Source organism: Phascolarctos cinereus, unplaced genomic scaffold (assembly GCF_003287225.1).
Source record: "Phascolarctos cinereus isolate Bilbo 61053 unplaced genomic scaffold, phaCin_HiC Scaffold_1;HRSCAF=81, whole genome shotgun sequence".
NCBI classification, from domain to species: Eukaryota; Metazoa; Chordata; class Mammalia; order Diprotodontia; family Phascolarctidae; genus Phascolarctos; species Phascolarctos cinereus.
The window spans coordinates 251,556,971-251,579,380 of record NW_027555514.1 but is presented as its reverse complement, the minus strand read 5'-3'; the positions used below and the strand labels follow the sequence as shown (position 1 = coordinate 251,579,380).

General features: G+C 33.8%; 1 pseudogene; it reads left to right on the top strand.

Moving 5' to 3' along the window:
- The first annotated feature begins 1,118 nt into the window (after positions 1–1,118).
- On the top strand, positions 1,119–17,446 carry LOC110213215 (sorting nexin-16 pseudogene; annotated as a pseudogene).
- Positions 17,447–22,410: the final 4,964 nt, after the last annotated feature.

Here is a 22,410-nt window from a genome sequence, read left to right as displayed (position 1 = left end):
CACATGTTAATTTAGTTTTATTAAAAACAAAACAAAACAAACAGTAGAATCAACAAACATTATCTTCAAAATAAATTTATGTTATCTCTTGTTTTTACATCAAATACAGTTCTTTGTGTATCCTACCACCCTTCTCTATCATATTCTAGGAAGCCATCCTTTATAAAACAGAAAAAAAACAAAAAAGTAGTGGATGACACAATTTAAAAAGTGACTAGCCAATGAATTGCAAAACCTCTCCCTTTTGTATGTAGTGATCCACACCTATAATCTCCCTATCTCTTAAAAGATCCAAAAGGAAATGGTTTCTTCTACCTGTTTTGGGGGGCTCAAACTTGGTCAATATACATCTGTAGAATTAATTTTGCTTTCATTCCTTCTATTTACATGCTTTAATGATTCTAATTACCTCAATATGCATCAGTTCATATAAGTCTTCCCATGTTTTTCTATACTCTTCACATTTTTCATTTATTATAGTAGGTAATATTCCATTATATATTCACGAACAACAACTTGTTTATCCAATTATTCAACAAACTTTTAGGATAGCTAGGAGTCACAGTACCTACAGTCCCAGGCCCAGGAATCAGGAAGACTCATCTTTGTGAATTCAAACCTGGCCCCAGAAACTTACCAACTGCATGACCCTGGGCAGGTCACTTAACTCTATTTGTCTCAGCTCCTCACCTATAAAATAAGCTGGAAAAGGAAATGGCAAATCACTGCAGTATCTTTGCCAAGAAAACCCCAAATGGTGTCAGGAAGAATAAGACTTCACTGAAAAGTGACTGAAATCCTAAAAAACATTTATTCAGTTCTTACAAGCAACCAGGAATTATGGTAAGTACAGGAGTGGGAAAGAAAAAAAGGCAAGAACTCTCCTGTCTCTTAAGACAATCACCTTTCAGAGGGGGAGATAATATGCAAACAAGATACTTATAGGGTTAATTGGAGATAGCCTCAGAGGGAGGTCACTAGTTTTAAAGGAGTTTTGGAAAGGCTGCTTTCAGATGATGGAATTTTAGCTGAGACTTGAGGTTAAGCCAGGTGTCCAGAGCCAGAGATGAAAGGAAAAGAATTCTAGGCATGCTAGGAAAAATGCACGATGGTGAAAGATGGCGTGTTTTCTTGGAGAAATAGCAAGAAAATTAGCTTCCCGGGGTTGCAGAGAATACAGAGGTAAATATGATATAAAAAGATTGGAGAGATAGGAGGATTGGTTATTAAGGGCTTTGAAAGTCAAACACAGACTTTTATAATTGATCCCAGAAGTGATGGGGAGGTTGTGGAGTTTGTTAAATTATTTAAATGATTATTTATTGAGTTTATTGTAATATTTATTATTATTATTTTGGGTTGATATGATCATACATGCTTTAAGATCGATTTGACAGCCAAGTAAGTGATTGACTGAAATGGGCTGAGATTTGAGGCAGAGATATCAGCCAGCAGGCTATTAGGAGTAATCCAAAGCTGGGATTTGGCAGGGTAAGACTGATAATTAAGAAGATAGTGTAACAGTTGACCAATGGGTCAATATGGATAAAGGAGAATAATGTGGGATAGTACTAAGGTTTGGAGACATTTAAAGTCACAGTGAGGTTGGAGAAAAAGTTTAGGAGTTGTAACGAAAAAGAAAAATGTGGAACGGTCAAACATTATGTTCCTATATATGAATTTCAGAAATCATGAACATAAAAGGAAATTAGTAAACATATGAATTGGGAAGTTAGGATATTTTAGGGCATATCCATATCTAGATCTAGATAGATAGACAAATAGATAATGTGTGGGTGGTTGTTGAAAATTCTTAGTGTGAAAGCGGGAGCTTCTTCTCTGAGGGAAAGAGTTGTCCTGAAGAAATCAGATTCTTGATTGGTTCATAAAGTTAGACTGAAGGAGGCGGAGCCAAGATAATGGAGTGAAGGTATGAACCCAACTGAACTCTTCCAAATTCCCCTCCGAACAACTTCAAAATTCCTCAAATGGAATTCTGTAGCAGCAGAACCAACAAATGGTAGGGATGAAACAATTTTCCAGCCCAAGACAAATTAGGAGATTCACAGGAAAAGTCTGTCTCACTGGGGTGGTAGTCAAGCTTGGAATGCAATGCAGCTCAGGTGGTACCCAGCAAGTCACAGAAGACCTTGGAGGTTCATCAGAGAAAAGAGCAGCTTCTGGAGCTCTTGGCCCACAGATGGTAAGGGGGTTGGACAACTGGTCAGTAGGAGATTGCAAGTATCCTTTGCTGTTACTGGGTGAAGGACTCTGTTACATTGCTCACACATACTTCTGAGTGGGAGGCCTAGGGTGAAGAAGACCACTAGCATATCAGCCCTTGTAGCTGTAGGGGAACAGTTACACAGTCAAAATTACAGTGTAGAGAAGAGTGTTTGTGATCACTCACAATGCAGCAGGGGTCCTGGTCTCAGGTCCAAGGCACAAAGAAGCACTAATGCTTGTGGCTGCAGAAGTGCACAGGCACAAACTACATTTCCAGGGCCTATTTGGACCTGATGGCAGAATGACCAGAGAAGCAAATGTTGAAGTCATTATTCATGAAAATGTTGTGGCAGCTTTGCAAAAAAAAAAAAAGTAAATAGGAAGCACAGATATATAGACCTCTTCTTGAGTTCTACAGCAGGAGCAAGCAGTGGTGCTTATGGTAGCCAAATGCTAGGAGGCATGGGTTCGTCAAACCAGTCTAGTAATGGTAGTCCAGCTAGCCAGCAAGCAAGTGGCACTTATGGATGAAGGGGTGCTGATCAAAGCAGCGTAAGTATTTATGACCAAGTTTTGCATGAAAACTCCAGTGATTTTGGATCAAACATTGCATAAGGAGCCAAAGAGCAATGAACTATTACAGTAGGAGGATCTATGTTTCTATGGGAGTTAATGGAAAGGGAGGGATGCCTCTCATGTCCAGTATGAGTGGTGGATGGGGAATGTAATCCTGATCAATGAGTCCTGATCAACTTTAAAAAAAAATGAAGCTTAATAGTTTTGCAATAAGAGCTTCTGTTTTATTCTTACCATAAGTGAAATCAGAATTGTTTTTAAAACGTCAGGTTCAGTATTTTTGGGCACAGAAAAAACATTCATCTAAGATGTAATAACCAAGTTGAATACAGACTGCTTTAAACAATTTTACCTTTTCTCAAGGTAGTTATGTTGTGGGAGGGTACTTAAGCAGTAAGCATATTTAGGTTACTGCAGTTTCAATTATGTTAAATGTTGCTCTTATACCACATTACATGGAATACTTTGAGATGCATGTTGGGAGAGATGCTTTTTTTGTAAAACAAATATAGCAGCTATGTCTGCTATTCAAAAGTGAAATATTTGACATGTTTTTTCTAGTTTATTTCATTTACTATCCTGTAAGGGATGTATGTTTAAGCTTTTTGGGGGGACAATTTCAAGATGAAATAGGGATAGTTTAGAATTTTGGTCTTGTTGCTTCTATTGCATTCTGAGACCTTGATTCAAATCTTTCCTTGTATTTTGATTTCATTTTAGATATATTGCACTAAGTAAAATCTTCCTTTCAAAAACTGGAAGAAGAAAAAAAAGAAATGATTGAGGAAAACTGCCCTGATAGCCTGCAACAAAGGAGTAAAATAGAAATTGAAAGAATCCACTGATCATTGAAAGAGATGTGAAAATGAAAACTCCAGGGAATATTAAAGACAAGTTCCAGAGCTGACAGATCAAGGAGAAATTATTGCAAGCAGCTAAAAAGAAACAATTCAAATTTTGTGGAGCCACAGTAAAGAATCATAGAACTTGGAATATGATATTCCATAAGGCAAAGGAGATAGGATTATCACCAAGATTACCCTACCCAGCAAAAGTGAATATAATGTTTCAGAGAAATATTTATTAAATATAGGATTTCCAAGCATTCCTGATTTGAAAAAAAAACAGAGTTGAGTAGAAAATTTGAATTGTAAATACAAGACTCAAATGAAGAATAAGAAGGTAAATATGAAAGAGAAATCAAAAGGGATTCAATAAGGTTAAACTATTTACTTTCCTATATGGAGGTAATTAGAAGGAGTATACACAGACTGAGAGCACAGTAGAGAATTGACTATGATGGGATGATTTAAAAAAATAGATTGAATAAAAGGATGAGAAAGAAGGATATACTGGGAGAAATGGAAAGGGAAAAGAACAATGAAAAAATACATTCAATAAAGGGCCATAGAAACAAAGGTTAAAAATTAATTGGAAACTAATCTAAATCATGTGAAGTATAAATCAAAGAAACAGTGAATAATTTCATTAAAGAAATTCCAATACCACATAAAATATTTGGGAAAAAATAGGTAAAAGAGGAATCCTTTCAAATTCCTGTTATAAAACAAATATCATGCTTATACCTAAAGAAGGAAGAGGTGAAAGAGAGAAATAAAATTATACTAATTTCCCTAACAAATGATGCAAAAAGGTAAATAAAATACTAGCAAGGAGATTACATCAATATATCAGAAAGATCAAAAAATATGATCATGTGGGAGTTAAACCAGTCATACAGGGTTGGTTCAATATTAGAAAAACTGTCAGCATAATTAACCATATCAATAATAAAAACAACAAAAATCATATGGCTATCTTAATAGATGCAGAAAAAGCTTTTGACAAAATACAGCACCCATGCCTATCAAGCACACTAAAAAACATAGGAATAAATCGATTTTTCCTTAAAATGATAAGTATCTGTCTCAAAATCATTAGCAAGCATTATATGCAATGGAGATAAGTCCAGAGCCTTCCCTTACAGTCAATTAAAAAAAATTAGAAAAGCAGTACTGGGGTACAAAATCAAAGATGACCAAATGATATCTATTTGAAAACAAGAAAAACCATTCAACATCACAATAATAGAAGCCTATGCTTCAACAACTGATGCCAAAGAAGCCAAAGTTGATCCATTCTATGATCTTCAAAATTAGAGAATTTTGTTTACATCAAATTAAAAAGGTTTAGAATAAATAAAACTAATACATCCATGATTAGAATGAAAGCAGAAAACTGGGGAGGGGGAATTACAGCAAGTTTCTCTGACAAAACTTAGTTTCTCATATATATAGATAAATGAGGCAAATTGATAAGAATATGAGTAATTCCCCATCTGACAAATGATCAAACAATATGAACAGTCAGTTTTCAGAATAAATCAAAGTCTGCTCTGCTCATAAAAAAAGGATCTAATCTCTATTAATTAGAGAAATGTAAATTAAAATAAATCTAAGGTACCATCTTACACCTATCACATTGACTCATATGACAGAAACAGAAAATGACAAATGTTAGAGGGGATGTGGAAAAAATGGGACATTAATTCACTGTTGGTGGAGTTGTGAATTGATCCAACCATTATGGAGAACGATTTGGAACTAGGCTCTTTTAAATGTTGGCAAAGAATTAGAAATTGGAGGTATGCCCTTCAATTGGGGAATGGCTGAGCAAGTTTTGGTATATATGGTATATTGTGATGGAATATTATTATGCTATATGAAATGATGAGCAGGATATTTTCAGAAAAATCTGTGAAGATGTATATGAACTGATGTAAAGTGAAGTGAACAGAGCCGACAGAACACATACACAGTAATAGCAACATTATACAATCATCATCTCTGAATGACTTAACTATTTTTAGCAATACAATTATCAAAAATAATTCCCAAAGGACTTATTATGAAAAATGCCATCTACTTTCAAAGAGCTGATGGCATCTGAAAGCAGATCAAGGTATATTTTTACTTTATTTTTCAAATTTTTGTCTGTGTTTTCTTTTGCAATGTGGCTAATATGAAAATATATTTTGCATGACTGCTCATATGTAATCTATATAAAATTGCTTGCCTTTTCAAGGAGGAGGTAGGGTATTTGGAACTCAAAATTTAATTGCTTATATATAATTTCTAAAAATACAATAATAATTTAAAATTAAAATAAAGTTAAATTGAATGAATCTCAACTTAGAAGAGGTTGCTCAGTGATGGTGGTAGAGGAAGTAGCATGGAGGAGCATAGAATTCCCTTATTCTTCTACCAAGAGAATGGTGAGTTTGTGGGTTTGAGTGAAAGTGTAACCAATGCTAGTAAGTATGGCAAGGGATTGTGTCTCTTCAGCATAAGGCCAGGTGTCAGTGAATGTACAAGAATCAAGTGATAGATTTGGAGATGGGAAGTTATTACTTAAAATTATGCTTCAGACTACTAGATTTAGAAACCTGAGTAACTCACCTAACCATTCTCAGTCTCAGTTTCTTCAGCTAAAGAAAGTGACCCCGAGTCAGGTGACCTCAACTTACTTCATAGGGTTCTGGTGTGTATAAAATGATATAATGAATTTAAAATGATTACAAATCTTTGCTACTATTATTCGGTAAACTTAAAAATATAATACCTATTCCTATTAAGTGGCATACTACTTGTTTTGTTTTCTTATAAGATTTTGATTCAAAATAAAATGTTGTTTATTTTAAACATGAAACTGATTCAAGTCATCTATAAACTATCAAAATCAAAACAAACTCAATAACAAGTAGACAAGTAGTTATGTATGGAAGCCTTTGAGTAACAGCAAAAGGCTATCAAAATCCCATTCTCTATACTTGCTTTCTTCTTTAACTTGTCAACTATATTTCTCTCAAAGGCATGAAATTGTCAGGTATAACTGTCAATTGGAAGAATGAAACCTTTCATGTTAAAACACAATTGCAGAATATAAAGCTATGCTTCCCAGAAAGCATAGTCCAGATCTCATATGCTAAATCAAATTGTCTTATTTGAAATTGACCTAAGATAGTTACGTTTCCAGAATTTTCTGTAACCCAGGCAGTTTCCTACTTATAAATTTAGGAAATTCCCAATTTATTGCATGAATGGAAAACAAATGTGTGTCATAACAGCAAACGTATTCTAGTGATTGCCAACGGATGGTGAAATGAAGTCTAGAAGGCTTTTGATGACATAGGTATTTGGAAACATACCTAATGAACATTATTACCCCAACTCTTTTGCCCTCACCCCCAACAACTACTCTCCAGAAAGCAATGTTGATGACTTCAGTACATATGCTATTTAAGCTGCCCTATAATCTGAGAGTGTGCACTAACGAATACATGAGTCACAGACAATATTCACATTTTCCATTCAAAGAAATTTATGGAAAACATGATTAAGGAATACAAAATTCTTACATAAATACATATACAATAATTTGGACATGATAATTAAACAATTATCTTATCCAGTGATGCATAACTTTAGCTAATTATTTTATTTGATTCATGGATATTTGTTTATTCCTACCACAGTACTGTGGAAAAAAGGCATGTATTTGCCTATATAGAGGATTTTTTAAAAGCTATCTGAAAGGCAATTCAGTTGTTTTTTTTTTTACCATTTTATATTCTTCTCCTTCTCCCTATGTCTCCTCCATGTATCCTTTGCATGGGGAACTCTTTGAGAGGAAGGCTTGAGTGTGCTACATACTTCAGTTTTCTCATCCTGAGCTTATCAGGAAGTATGTGATTATAGACAAACAGATATAGATAGATAAATAGATGGTAGATAATAGAGTAGAGATGTAGATATTTATATAGATGTAAGTAAATATAGATTATAGATATATATGTAGAGGTAAAGATACATATTGCTATAGATACACATAGATAGACATTGATAACGATATGTTATTTATTGAGTCCTTATCATGTGTCAGTCACTGAACTAAGCCTTGTGGACAAAAATTAAATAAAAAGACAGCCTCTCCTCATAAGCAATTTACATCATAATAGAGGAGACAACATTTTTAAAAAAGGGCTGGGGAAGAATAGTTCCCAAATGGGTACAAGCCTGCTTACGGGAGAGGTGGAAAAGTCCACAAAGACAAGATGGAAAGAAAAAGTATGGTAAAACCAAGAGGGAAGAAAAATATGATCCTAGACATGGCCCTTGTTTCCCTAGGGAGAAATAAAATAAATTCCCTGCTAACTGCTCTCTAGATAACCTCTCAACATTTTGAAAAAGTAAAAGAAAAAAATAAGTCACTTATTTATTGTGCCACTCCAATCCTTTTACTTAAGTTGTGCTATCTAATATTGCTTTCTTCATTGACTTGACCATGAATTGGTGTGATGTTTTACATTCTAAAGCTTTTTTTAAATTATATTTACAATAAAAGAAAGAATGCAATAGACAATAAAACTGTCCACAATTTTAAAATAATATATTGACTTATCAAATCAAGAGATTGCTGACAGAGAAAACTCATTTCTAAAGTGCCAGGGCATTTAATAATAAAACTCAACAATTTCAGCACCAAACCCTATATTTTATAAACAGCCAAGGAGAAGTAACATTAATTCATAAAATTTGGGATTATTACACAACCAAGAGAAATTATAGAAACAAATGTAATAGCATTTTCTCAAAGTTAAAGTGATGAAGTTAAAATTTAGAATAATATATTGCAAAACTAACACTAATAATCAATAAATAGGTAAAACTTCAACTAAAATGACAATCTGAGGCATTCTTGGAAAAATCAACAACAGTAAAAACAAATGTGAATGAGTAAAACAAAAATAACATAAAAATGTAAATAAATAGAATTATCCAGAAAAAGACTAAATAATGAAAGCAAATATCTCATTTTTATAAGTAATTTCAGAAATAAAGAAGGAAAAAGGATAATAAACTGAAGTAAAAAGATCATCAAAGAATAGAAAAAATATCTAAACAACTAAAGACAAAGGTGGCTTACACAGAATTGGGAGAAGGAAGAGAGAAGGAACTGCATTAATAATTATTTGGACTAAATCCCAGACTGCACTGTAAGTGAATCAATATTTTTTTTTTCATGTAAGGGGTGACAGTGGGAAGTTGCTTAAGTGGGGAGAAGGAAGGCAAGATAGATCGAAGCTAGAAGTAGACTTTCATAAAACCCAGAGATGAGTAAGGAAGAGAAGCTTATTTTATTTAATATCTCAACAAAATTTGGTGTTATGGGTATAGGATAATAGAATAAAATCAATGGATGTCAGAGGGAGGATGGGGGGAGGTTAGAAGCCAAACTAGAAGGTGACAGGAAAAGATATCACTAAATAATATTTTATGGGATGGGAAAGGGCATCTATCTTTATTAAGAGATAAGAGCTTATAAAGATTCCAGCAATGGGAATGGTCACAGAAGGAGACCACCTTCTTTGAGCAAGTGTTACATTAGCCACAACTGCATTCTATCACAGGAGATGGGATGTATGGGTACCTGAGAACAACCAATAATCAAGATCTTGGAGGACGCATGAACAGAATTTGAATAATCTGGTCTTCTGAAAAAAAAAAGAGTGATTATAATAAAAAGAGGAGGCATGACTTATATGGGCCTCATGTTTCAAAATACAGAATGATATCCATCTCAGATACTGTTTCCTTCCTGAGCTGGTATTCTGATGCACAGAAAAAAGTCACACCAAAATAAAAATAAAAAATGAATAGTCACAGTACATACGAATGTTTTTTTTTTATGTAAATACATGTGCACATTTAGGCATATATAAATATTTGTATGGATATAAATAAAATCTTAAAAAAAATACTGGCACAACCTATCCAGAAAATAATATACTCTGACCAAATTATATTTGTACCTGAGTGCAGAAATGGTTCAGCATAAGACAAAAAATATGATTAATTATATTTAAAGTATAATCAAATGAGCTTCTGACAAAATACTAAATTCATTTTTGTTAAAAAAATTCCAAAAATATTAAGCAACACAATTCAATTTTAAAGCTATATATATATATATATATATATATATATATATATATATATATATATATATATATATATATATACTTATGTACATACACACTTTTTCTTTCAGATGACTGTAATTCATGTGTGCTCTTTTTTAAATTTTGAATTTTTTTTTTATAAAATCTTTCCAGATATCTTTTGAAAGGATTCTTTCTGCTGGAGTTTAAAGCCTAGGTACCTTATGTAGAAATAGCAGAGTAGTCATCAGTAAATTAAATTGCATTTCAAATTCCATTAGTTCCATTTAGTAGAAATAGCCCTTAGCTTGGAGTTGGAAGATACGTGTTTGAATCTCTGTTCTGCAAGTTACTCGCTTTTTGATATTGAAGTCTAAATTTACCTCTCTGCATAGTAACTTCTTTCTTTCTGAAATTAAATATTTGAAGGTTAGGGTCTTATGTTCATTTTTCACAGGATAAAAACCCTGGGACATTTTTGACACATCTGACACGTCGTCATCTAGGCCATGCTTGAGCACCTCTAATGGTGTGTAATTTACTGCCACTTGTCCCTGAAGGCTGCCCCATTACACTTCAGACTAGCTCTTCTGTTTTGTTTTGGTTTTTGTTTTGTTTTTGTTTTTATAGGAAGTTCCTTCCAATTTTAATGTTCTATGATTCACAATGAATGATTTTCATTATATGATTCTTTCTCTTGTCTGAAGGAGGGGAGGGGAAGCTATTGAATTTAATCTACCTTATTTATTTTAATTTTGTAAGACAGGCCCTGGGACATAATGGAGAGAGAGAAGGCTTCAGAGCCATTAAGACTTAGGTTCAAGTTAGTCCTCTGTCAGTCACATTCTAGGAATGTCATCCTGGATAAGTCACTTAATGTCTAATTTTTCTAGCCAACTCTCTGAGATGACAAGTTGCAAAGAAAGTGTTGATTTGTGCTAGTAGAAAGAATGTCCACATCTTACCAGTGAAATTAAATATCCTGTTCCTTGTCCTTATTACCATTTTGATATTGTATTATTATTGAATGTTAGCAAAAATAAAAGTTTGGATAAAGAAGAAACTTAAATTATTCTCTGGACCCCATAAGAGATTGCTCCAGAATAGCATGAGTAATGTGATATGAACACTGATATTATGTATAGTCTGACTTACTAACAGAAGGATCCCAGAGAGAGGGGTGGGAAAGAAGTAGAAACCAGGAATGAGGAAAGAATTTGAACTTAAAATGCTACTTGAAACTTTCCAAAGAATCTCTCACCACTCAGCAAAGCAATAATACTTCATCAATCCAAAAGGAAAACTTACATTACTTTGGTAGCCAAGAACAAGTCTTGAGAAACAATTCTGTTTCTAAGATGATTAAAATACCTAGAAGTCTAAGAACAACTCACTTTCATGACACCTTTCTGTATCATATATGCTCAATGTGGGACTGTAAATATCCTAAAAATTATGTGGAAATAAGCTAAGAAAAATATATTATTATAGAGATTCCATTTCATAATTCATGCCCACATAGGAATAAAGTTAGTCCCCACTTTGAGAATAAATTCGTTTCTGGAAACATTTCAGTGCATGCCAAGATGAAGTAATATAACTCAAGACTTAACTGGCTCTCTTGAATCTCAGTTCTGCAAGTTACTCGCTTTTTGATATTGAAGTCTAAATTTACCTCTCCGCATAGTAACTTCTTTCTTTCTGAATATAATATAATATAATAAGGGGCTCTCTGGATTAGTATATTGTCACAATTTTAATTATAACTCATCCACACCAACTCATCCATCTTGCACAACCATTGTTCCTTTCCTACCAAAATATATCATAAAAACACACGATCTTAAAATTATGAGACTTCATCATTGTGATCATCATCATCATCATCATCATCACTATTATCATCTTTACCTTAACTTGCATCTATATATATACATATATATATACATATATATATATACATATATATATATATATATATATATATATATATGTGTATATATGTATATATATATGTAGCGTTTACAACACTTACCTTAGTTAGCAATTATATAGCACTTACAACATGACAGGCACTGTGCTTGGTTCTTTACAAGTATCTCATTTGCTCCCCACAACAACTGTGAAAGTCAGGATAATTTCTGTCTGGTTCAGTTTACTCAGTTCTGAAGGATTAAGTGATTTGTCCATGGCCACACAACTAGTAAGCATCTGAGGCTTGATTTGAATTCACCTTTTCCTGATTGCAGGCCCAAAATTCTATCCAGTGTACCACCTAACTGCTCTGCTCAGAAATTATTTCCTTCAACTTATACCTGAACAGGAAGTACCTTTGCAATATCTGTGAAAAGTGATCTGTGGTCATCCAGCGTCTTCTTAAGTACCTCCAATCAGCTGAACACACATTGACTAAGTGCTTGCTGTGTAACAGACCCTGTGCTAAATAACTGGGGCTATTAAAAAAAATCAGTCTCTAATCTCAGAATTGATGGAATGGAGAACATATGACCTCTCAGATTGGCCTATTACAGTTTTGGACAGCAATAACTTTTAGGAAGCATTATCTTCTATTGAACTTGTAGCAAATGCAGAGTCTTTGAGTCCTTATCTCAACTTCCAATTTCACTGCATATTTAGCTGTCCACTGCAAAGGGAATACATGCAATCTGTCCTCCAGAGGCAGCCCTAAGGGGTTCAGAATTATTTTTTTCTAATAATAAAAAATTATCTTATGATAACTTACAAGACATTAATGGCTTATCTCTCGGCACAATTATCAGTTGAAAAACATCTGGTCAGCCATAATTAAGTACCTTTGAGAAAGGGATATTTACTATGTTGGTATTGTAAAAATAATTGGTACAAAGCTATCCCCAAAAGTCTGTGTTACACTTGTATACAAGTTCACACAGAATCCAGTGGAATATAGGCTCAAGTTTGTTAATTCCAGGTGGCACAGCATTATCACAGATCCTGTTTCCTGGAAGTTACTTTCCCCACATCATAGGGGCACTCAAAAAGTTCTCCTTTGTCATGTGCTAGATTCTTTTCTCAGCTATTTTTAGAGTGGTAAATCCTTATCTCATCTGTCATTTGCTTCTGATTTAGAGAAGGCCACTAAGTGTTACAGGGATGCTGCTAGGATGCTGATGGGAAAATTGAAAGTCCATTGGACTTCTGAGGTTCACAGATTTCTTCTCCTGTCAATGGTGGTAGGGTAGAGAAGGAGGAGGGGAAGGGACAAGGCCAGGGAAAAGAGTTTTTCTTCCCCAGTTAATGGACTCCTTCTCAAAGGATTTCCCCTTTTTTTCCCATATGCTAGAAAAATTGTCTCTCTTCTGTTAGATGCTTTTAACTTGGGTCCTAACATGGTCTTCTACTTTATCGATGACCTATGAGACATGAATAAGTTTCCTCGTTCAATTCACCACTCTTCCTGTCCTTATTGTAATGTCACTCTAATTTATCAGGACTTGTCAATATCAATCTATGATACTGTCTGGCAATAATTGTATTCAACTTTATTTGATTCTTTGTGAAATCTCTATTAAATATGCAAACTTTTATAAGTATCTATCTACATATATATGTATATATATAAAAACATATATATGTTTATGTATATATAAACATGTATATGTTTATCTATATATATGTTTATCTATCTATCTATCTATCTATCTATCTATCTATCTATATATATCCATATATATATATATATATATATATATATTCTTGAGACCTCAACAAATTCCTTGGTCTTAACAAATCATCCAATTCTCTATATTATTGAAGAGAGATGGGATTTACATTAAAGGACTTACTCTCCTTTGTTATTTCCTACATCAAATTTGCTTTGTATCTTTACTCAACCTAACCTTCTTTGCTTATCTCTTAAAAGAAAGCTCTCTTCTTTTCCATGAGTAAATCCTCTAAATATAGTGTTGATTCTATCACTTGATTCATTTTCCTTGACTTCACTCCATATAGTATTCATCCATCAATAAAAGATACTTGTTAAGCTGCCGGTACCCAAGGTACCCAAGATAAAAAGAAAAAAAAGTCCTTTCCCTGAAAGAGCTCATATTATATTGGGAAATACATATATACATGCATGCATGCACACATACATATATATACATGCATGTATACATGTAGACATATATATCTATATAGATACACATCTATCTACACATATCATTCCACCATAGCTTGTTGTTTGTTCAATTGTTTCAGTTGTATCCAACTCTCTCTGACATAATTTGTTTTTTGTTTGTTTTTGGCAAAGACACTGGAGGTATTTGCCATTTCCTTCATTTGTGTTTTTACAGATGAAGAACTAAAGCAAACAGAGTTAAGTGACTTGCCCAGGGTCATAGTGTCTAAGGCTAGATTTGCCTACTTTGCCAGCCCCTGGTCCTGCCTCTGCTCTGAAAGTCTTGAAACAACACGAGTCTTCCTGATTCTAAGCCCAATGATTTATCCACTGCACCAACCAGCTGCCCCCACACAAGACACCTAGTACCAAACACACAGTACTAATAGAGTTCTGTATGTTGGGTAATTGACAATGGTTATTATTTTTTTTCCTCAATAGGGGTTAAGATAGTTAACATTTTCAAACAATGTTAACAGTAGTAAATCTGGGGTTCTGTTCCCATAAGGAAGATAATGTCTTAAAGATTTTTATAGCATTTCAATATTAGTATTCCCTTCTATTTGCAGAAATAAAACAACAATGATAGAATTTATATACTACTTTAAGGTTTACAAAGCAGTTTTTATACTTACCTTATTTGATTGTCCCAGTAATTCTGAAGTTCAGATGCTATTATTATTCTCATTTTAGAAAGGAACAAAACTGAAAAAGGTTAAGATACTTGTCCAAGGTCACATGACTAAATGTGTAAGACAGGATTAAAACCAGGTCTGCCACATTCCAGTCGCTATATCTACCATACCATCTAGCTACCTGAATGTAGAGATTATCAGAATTAATACAAAATCTCGTTTGACCTATGAAGAAAAACCACCACTTAAATGCTTCAACACTGCCTTTCTTGCTTCAAGGTTCTCTCTGTGTGCTTTGATATCTTTACATCCTGTTCATCTCTTGGGTTCATTGGTGGCCTTTGAGAGGCTAATTTTAGCAAAGTGAGGAGAGCAGACGGTTAAAGATTGGTGAATAGAGACTAAATCCTTTTAGAGAAATTAAAAAGGTGAAGAGAAGGAGAGGAGGGTTATAAATCAAAGTGATAACAGTATGTAGGTAAGGTTACCCTTTAGGAGAAATTACCAACTCTTTTTGATGGCAAGAAGAATTAACAAGGGAGGGAGAAAATGGAGAGTCTGTAATCCAATGCTTGCATGAACTTCTTCACCTCTATCTTAAAGCATCCCTAATTTTTTTTACTATAGTCAGAGAACACCTATAGAATGCCTTTCCTGATCTCCTGAAGTATTAGTGTACTTGCTTCCTAAACTAACTTCCCCCTCTTAATAAGATAGTTAACATTTTTTGAGCAATGTTAACATCATAAACGTAGTTATGTTATCATAAGAAAGATAGTTTATTAAAGATATTTATAGTCTTTCAGTATGACACTTTTGCCTCTTATTTGCATAAATAAAACAATTATTGTAAATGTTCTCAAATTATTTTTATTTATTTAATTACATATGTGCATATATATGTATTAAATAAATATTGAGCATGTGTTAGGCACTGTGCTAAGTGCTAGGGATACAAAAAGAGGCAAAAAGTAGTCTCTGACCTCATGGAGCTTACAATCTAACTGGGGAGACATGTTAAAAATATATACAAAGCAAGCTCTACACAGTATAAAGATTAAATAATTAGGAAATAAAGAGTCAAGGTAGTGGATTTAATAGCAGTTGACAATGGCTTCTTGTAAGAGGTGGGATTTTAGTTGAGACTTAAAGGAAGCCAGGGAGGTCACTAGTTGGAGTGGAAAACAGAGAACATTCCAGGCATGAGGGACAACCAGAGCAAATGCCTAGAGCTGAGTCCGTAGAATAGTGAGGAGGCCAGAGTAACTGGATAGAAGAGTCCTGGATAGAAGAAGTTGGGGAGTAAAGTGTGCAAAGACGTGAAAGTTAGGAGGGGGTTAGGTTATGAAGAGCTTTGAATGTCAGAGAGAGCATTTTGTATTTGCTCTTGGAGACAATAAGAAGCCACTGGAATTTATTGAGTAGGGTGTGTGTGTAACATGATTAGGGAAATCATTTTAGTGGATGAATGGAGTGGAAAGAGACTTGAAGCATGCAGAACCATCAGCGTGTTACTGCAGTAATCAAGATGTGAGATGATGAGCACCTGCTCCAGAGTGGTTGTAGTTTCAGTGGCAAGAAGCCAATACATTCAGGGGAGATTGCAAAGGTAAAATCAGCCAACACTCACAACAGATTTGTATGGTTTGTGAGAGATATTGAGGAATAGGGGATGAGTCATAGGTTACAGGTCTCTGAGACTGGGAGAATGGTTTTGCCCTACATCAATAGGGAAGGTAGGAAGGTGGGAAGGTTTAGGAGAAAAGATAATAAATACTATTTTGGAAATATTGTTTAATATGTCTACTGAACAGACTGCAATGAGTGAAGGCCCCTACCTCCTGGGGGCTCTCTCTGGCATCTTAGCCCAGCCTGCGGGAGGAGAGAGCAGGAGACCAAGAGGGGCGCAGGGGCCCGGCTGAGGGTCACTTGAGGCCGGAGCTCTGGAGCCGCAGTCACCCAGGAGGCCATTTAATGGTCCTGGGCCCTTTGAGACATTGAATTCTTGAGAAGAAAGCAATGGCATCTGTATTACTTTCTTTTAACTGGATGCAAAAGCTGATAGATTTGCTGCAGTATTGCTGAAGAGAATAGCAACTCCTTATGTCCCCGTGCCTATGCCTGTAGGAAATTCTTCTTCAAATTCTACCACAAACAGAAGCCAAAGAAGTTCTTCTTTTGGGAGTATTTCAACAAGTTCAAATTCTTCCAAAGTCCTACCAGAAGACTCTAATGTGGATAGTTACAAAAAGACAACAATGCAATGGATCAAATGGACAGCAATTCATTTATCTGTAGCAGCCCCCTTATTAGGACTAAATTTACAGGTGTATAACGTGCTAATAAGAAAAAAGCCCAGAAGAAAGCTGGGTAATCTTCAGAAGGTATACCGATTTCTCTAGGCTGAATGATAAATTAAAAGAAATGTTTCCAGGCTTTCGACGGGCTCTTCCAACAATACACTGGTTCAAGAATAATTACAATGCCGATTTCTTAGAAGATAGACAGTTGGGACTTGAGGCATTCCTACCGAATTTTGTAGCTCACAAAGATATTGCTAACTGCCTTGCAATGAGAGAATTTCTTTGTCTGGGTGATTCACCAAGTCCATTTGATAGCCTAGAAGAAAGCAGGGCTTTCTGTGAAACTCTAGAATAAACAAACTACCGATTATAAAAAGAACTACTTGAACGACAAAAAGAGGTGGAATCACTGAAGAAATTGTTGAATGAGAAACAACTTCACATAGACACTATACAGAGCACAATTAGGTTATTGTCTTTAGAACCTGAAGAAACACTTATAATTTCAGGAGAAGATGAATATATCAGAAAGATAGTCCTCTGCAATTGAAGCAGATAAAAAAAAAAAAAGAACAGGTCAGATAAGATTCCCAAGGTTGGCTGGAGCGATTGTGAACCTGAAAATTCAATTACTGAAATGGAGGTAGCTGAAGTGGCCTATGCTGCTGAAGAAGAGTAGGAGATCAGATAATCTTTGGAGATTTAGCAATTTGGACTAGATTATGTTTTAGCAAAAGCTGTTGGGTTTTTTTTTTAATAGAACAGTAGCTGTAAAGCATTTATTAAAAAAAGATGTACATGTGAAAAGTTTACATAGACAAAACCATAACTTATTGGTATAGAAAATATATTCAGTGCTGCTTTTGATTTGTTTTTAGCTAGCTTTTATATTTAATATATTTAAAAGGTCTAGTTAGGATTATATTAACCTAGACCCATATTCTTAAATATTGTACATAAATGATTATGATATTTTGCCAATATGCTTTAAGCTATATATATACATACATGTATGTATAAATATATATATATATATATATTCATATATGTATAACATTACACGTATATAAAATCACCAGTAATATTAGTCAAATGGAAATTTATTACATGTGTGAAGCATACTTATTTCTGTCTTATACATACTTTTTAACTGGTTAAAATAAGTTTATGGAATTTATTGTAAAAATATAAAAAACAATTTAAATTAAAACATTGATTTTTAAGTACCTTAATTTTTAAAAAAAAATTCATATTAGTGTATCAAAAAAGAAAATCTTTTCAATACCAAATGAAAAATACCTGAAATAGTTATGATTGACTTTACCTTTAGGATTCTTAGAAGGGAAGTAGTGAAATAGTATTTGATAAAATAACTAATTCATTGATATCCAGATATTGTATTATTTATACCCCTTATTATTATAATTCTTTTATTACATGTTTATTTTTCACTCAACACTTTAGCTCTTATTCTTGAACTGTAGATATGAGTTTGCCCTTTTCCCCAAATTCTACCTCTTCTTGCTAATTAAGGTATGCTCTTTTGAAAATGTATTCTAGATTATCTTAAAGATAACTGATTTATAATCAAAAGAGAAAGCCATACTTTCTGCCATGTTAATAACTAGGTTGTTACTGATTGCAGTGCATTTTTATTTTAGTGTAGCTGAGATGTTTCAGTGCAATATAGTTGTTGTTTTTTTTTTTTTCATTTAGCCAAGTGATGCACTTTACAATAATTAAAACTCCTTTGGGCCAAGTTTGGTTGTTGACTTCATTAGAGAGGAGTTAGGAAAAAAAAGATTACGTAGTGCCTTCAACATTTAACTATTTCAGAAGTCTTAGAATACTATGGATCATCTTTGGGAAACTTCTTTAAATGTTTATTTTGGCCCTGCCATTAGTTATAGGAAGTGCCTTTGTTTTTTTCCCTCAATGAGATGTTGTTACATATTTTTTGTCCATACTGTTTTGATTAATGCTATAGCATGACTATGTTGCATAGTTTGAAAACTAAGTTAATGTGTTGGGCCATGTAAATATATGTTTATACATGCATTGTGTGTGTACTTTTTTCTAGAAATGGAAAGCAATTGAGAATAAAGTTATGACTATCCATTTTTTGTAAGCTTTGATCTATTTTTTCTCTGTCCCAGTACTACCAATAGATGTCTATTTCACATTCTGATAACATAAACACTTTCAAGGAATAAAATGATGTTCACCTTTAATTCTAAATTAGATCATACTTTGGTTTGAAAGTACCAAAAATATAATTTAGGGTTTTGTGGAAAACAACTCAATAAGCATTTTTAAGTATCTATTATTATGTTCAAGGCATAACAAAAAATGAAGAACAGTCTCTTCAGTCAAGAACTTTACATTCCTACTAGTCTAATATCTCAAAGATTCATGACTTCATATAGGTATACCTTTCTCTGATGAAAATTGAAGACTCCCCCCAAAAAAATTGAAGACTCCAAATCTAAGTGGACATTCTTCAAGAATTATTGTGATTTTTAAAAAAAAATCATTATGTAGTAGCCAACCTGCTGCTGGTGCTACTGCTGCTAAGCCTCTCTGAATTTAATTGTCCTTTTTTTGACATTCAGTCCATCACATCCATACTAAAAGCCTTCTAATCTTGAAAAGCTCTACCAGGGTTTATACTAGACTTTCATAGCATTTGAGAACCCATGTTCACCTGCATACAGTGAAGAGGTACCTGAATAGGATTTTATTTCTCAGGGGATATTTCATAAATCACCAGGGAATTTTTTAACTGTACTTAGAAAAGGAATGAAAAAATTCTTCAACTTATTTTTAAAATATCCTAGATTTTCTATGAGGATTAGAAAATATTTAATTGTTTTTAGTCTTAACTGTATTGATTTTTGCCAAATGATTGAAATTATATAACTTACTTTTTTTGAAATGATCCAGAGTTATAACTCCTAATATATTTATCTTTAAATATTTTAAAAATATTAGAATATATCATATATTACATCTAACAATATCTTTATGAATGTTATGATAATTTTCTGTGAACATGAATTTTTTGCTAATTAGAGGAACTAGTTTAGAATTTTTGTTTTACTTGGTAATTTTATTCTCAGTATTATATGTTAGGCAAATTTCTTCTCTACAATGGAAAGCGTTGTAATTTGAATGGCAAATACCTTATTTCTGCTTAGTTTATATGTGTTTACCTCCCCCACCCCATACTTTAATGTAAATTTGAATGAAATGTAAATGCCCAAGTCTCAGATGCAGAATTTTTTCCCCTTAAGTTTGCACTTCATATTCCTGATAATTTTGGGTCTTCATGCATAGGTGTGTATTTCAAATGTAACAGACAACATTAATAAAATTGAATGTAATTAATGTGGAAAAAAAATCTATCTACTGACCATTCAGTGTGAGATATCTGAAAGCTGGAGATGTGAAACTTTAGGTCAGCAGAGAGATTGGGGCAGGAAAGGTAGATTTGAGAATTACTGGCACAAAGATGATTGAATTCTTGGAAGCTGATGAAACCAAGTGAAGCAGTTTAGAGGGAGAAAGAAGAGGGTCTAGGACAGAATGCTGAGGGACACATACATTTCTTTTTCTTTTTACAAAAATATTTATTTATTTTTGGTTTTCAACTTTTATATGATTTTGAGTTCCAATTTTTTCTCCTCCCTTCCTTACTCCTCCCCAAGACAGGATGCAATCTGATATAGGCTATACATGTACAATTAAAATAAATGTATTTCATATTAGTCATATTGTGAAAGAAGAATCAGAACAAAAGGGGAAAATCATGAGAAAGGAAAAAAAGAGCAAATACTATGTGATCTGCATTCAGATTCCATTGTTCTTTCTCTGGATGTGGATAGTATTTTCTATTATGAGTCCTTTGGAATTGTCTTAGATCACTGTATTGATGAGGGGAGTTAAGTCTATCAAAGTTGGTCATCACACAATGTTGTTGCTACTGTGTTCAGTGTTCTGGTTCTGCTCACTTTACTCAGCATCATTCCATGTAAGTCTTTCCAGAATTTTCTGAAATCTGCCTGCTCATCATTTCCCATAGAACAGTAGAATTTCATTACATTCATATGCCACAATTTGTTCAACCTTTCCCTAATTGATGGGCATACCCTCAATTTCCAATTTTTTGCCACAACAAAAAAGAGTTGCTGTAAATATTTTTGTACATGTGAGTCCTTTTCCCTTTTTTTTATGATCTCTTTAAGATACAGACCTATTAGTGCTACTGCTAGATCAAAGGGTATGGATGCCTACATTTAGATGATATGATCTGGAGGAAGATCTAGCAAAGGAGATGGGGAAGGAATGGCCAGGTAGGTAGGAAGAAACCTGGCAGACAGTGGTGTCCTGAAAACTTACAGAGAAGAGTACAGAGGAGGAGTCAACAAACACTGTCAAAGAAAGATCAAGGAAAATCAGGATTGAGAAAAGACCATTCATTTTGGTAACTAAGAGATTATTAGTAATTTTGGAGAGAGCAGCTATGGTGGAGGGGAAGGTAGGTGGTGTTGTAGATATAGTGCTGGGACTGAAGTCAGGAAGACTCATTCCTGAATTCAAATCTGGCCTCAGACACTCACTAACTGTGAGCGTCTGATCACACGATCCTGGGCAAGTCACTTAACTTTGTTTGCCTTGAGTTTCACCTCTAAAATGGACTGGAGAAGACAATGGTAAACAAACTTTGTATCTTTGTCAAGAAAACTCCAAAGGGGGTCAAAAAGAGTGACTGAAAGGATTGGACAACACCAAATTCTGAATTTAATGATTTTCTGAGGTCTTATCTGCAAACCAACCTTCATAATTTTGCAGAAGAAAAAGGCATCTATCAAATAAATTGATATATTGAGATGAACAGAAAGAGGCCCTTTAAATGTGACTCTCCTGTTTAAATCTACCAAATCCCACACAAAGAAAATTAGTAATCCCTCCAAAAATTTAGACTGAAATTTAATTCATATTCATGACAGTAAGACCATCAATCTGATGTCTTAGCTAACAGCTCTTTTAGCACTGAACCTTTCATGTCAGCTTTACTGTGTAATGATGACGGTTTTTAGACTGATTTCCAAAAAAAAAAAGAACCCCTAAATCCACTTTTTGTAAAAACTTAACAGAGTATCATGACCAACCTGGCAATCTTTTTCTATTTTTTAATTTTAGATGAACCAAAATAAACTATGTTCCAGTCTATTAAAATTTTCATTGCTAGCCAACTTTTTTTTTTTTTAAGAATTAAATGTTTAGAGTTCTCAATTGTACGTCAGGATTATATTATATGAATATTACAGTAATCAACTGTGAAAGCCCCAGATGTATTGTGGAGAAGAAAAGGAAACCTTTTATCAAAAGCCAATTCCTGCTTCCTGAACAAGGATATGGCTTCTACAGTTTCTCCCTGGAGTATAGAATGAAGTCAGCATTCATAGACTGAAAGAAGGCGATCTCATATGTTCGGAAATACAAATACTACAT